Source organism: Cervus elaphus, chromosome 13 (genome assembly GCF_910594005.1).
Source record: "Cervus elaphus chromosome 13, mCerEla1.1, whole genome shotgun sequence".
NCBI classification, from domain to species: domain Eukaryota; kingdom Metazoa; phylum Chordata; class Mammalia; order Artiodactyla; family Cervidae; genus Cervus; species Cervus elaphus.
In genome coordinates, this window is record NC_057827.1 from 64,515,394 (window position 1) to 64,516,983 (window position 1,590).

General features: G+C 49.8%; 1 pseudogene; it reads left to right on the forward strand.

Annotated features, from left to right (window-relative positions):
- Positions 1-518: 518 nt before the first annotated feature.
- LOC122706777 lies at positions 519-1,220 on the forward strand (annotated as a pseudogene).
- Positions 1,221-1,590: the final 370 nt, after the last annotated feature.

Consider the following 1,590-nt stretch of genomic DNA (forward strand, 5'->3'; position numbering starts at 1 on the left):
ACAGACAGTAGTCCACCTCAGGAAGAGCCCTGGATTCCTGCCAATGTAAGAAGGTGGAGAGAAATGCAGTCCCTGTAATAAGGGAACTGGCCCTGGGGAACACAGTTTTCTTGGGTCTGTAACAATTGAGCTAAGATCTGAAGACCAAGAAGAGGCCAGAGAAGAAAAATGGATGGGAGAGACATTCCTGGCAGAGTTCAGTGTAAGCAAAGGCTCTGGGGACATGTGATGCTTTAAGAAAGGACCAGCAGTGAGGCTGAGCAGCCAGTGGGAGGGAAGGTGGAGAACTTGCAGAGGGCAGAGGGGGGAGAGGCTGGGGTGGGGGCTGGGGTTGTTATCCTCAGGGTTGGGAGCCCACTGAAGACTTTGAAGCAGGGAGTTCCATTGGCCTATCACAGGGGACATGAGGGGACTGATTGACATGACCAGAAGCCATGGACCTATGATCTGAGAATTCCTCTCTAGGTAATCAAGGATTAAGAAATTAAACTTTTCTGGTTATCATGGTGTAGGGAACCATGAGCAGCAAAGTCTCCCGCGACACCCTCTATGAGACAGTGCGGGAAGTCCTGCACGGAAATGAGTGCAAGCGCAGGAAGTTTTTGGAGACAGTGGAGCTTCAGATCAGCCTGCAGAGGACCCTCAGGTGGACAAACGCTTCTCGGGCACCGTCAGGCTTAAGTCCACTCCCCGCCCCAAGTTTTCCATGTGTGTCTTGGGGGACCAGCAGCACTGTGATGAGGCCAAGGCTGTGGATATCCCCCAGATGGACATTGAGGTGCTGAAGAAACTCAACAAGAATAAGAAACTGGTCAAGAAGCTGGCTAAGAAATATGATGTCTTTTTGGCTTCAGAGTCTCTGATCAAGCAGATCCCCCGAATCCTGGGCCCAGGCCTGAACAAGGCTGGCAAGTTCCCTTCCTTGCCAACCCACAGTGAGAACATGGTGGCCAAAGTTGATGAAGTCCATGATCAAGTTCCAGATGAAGAAGGTGCTGTGTCTGGCAGTGGCTGTTGGCCACATGAAGATGACAGATGATGAGCTTGTGTACAACATCCACTTAGCTGTCAACTTCCTGGTGTCATTGCTCAAGAAAAATTGGCAGAACGTCAGGGCCTTGTACATTAAGAACACCATGGGCAAGCCCCAGCATCTGTACTAAGGCACAACTTAATAAACCATACTAAACCATCAAACAAACAACAACAAAAAAAAGAAATCAAAATACCTGTTTCTTTTGACTTGATTGGGTCCAGCCTCCAAAACACTACAGGAATAAAACATCCCTGGGAGCAAACTTGGATAAGTGTGGCTCAGGTAAGAGTTGTGCATCTCTTTCTCTGCATCCCTGGGACAGGTCTGGGACAGATGGCCCAAAAGAAGAACCCAGAATGATCATGGTTTCTTGCCTCCAAACCAAGCTGCTGTGGAGACCGAGGCATCCCATAGGGCCAACAACACAGAGGGAGGAGCTCAACTCTTCCTCCTTGTTTTAAGTAGACTCTTCCCCCCAGAAGCTGGTTTTAAACAGACCAGCCCAGCATGGAGTGAAGGGCCCGTTGTAAGAGTTTCTCCATGGAGGGGGCGTC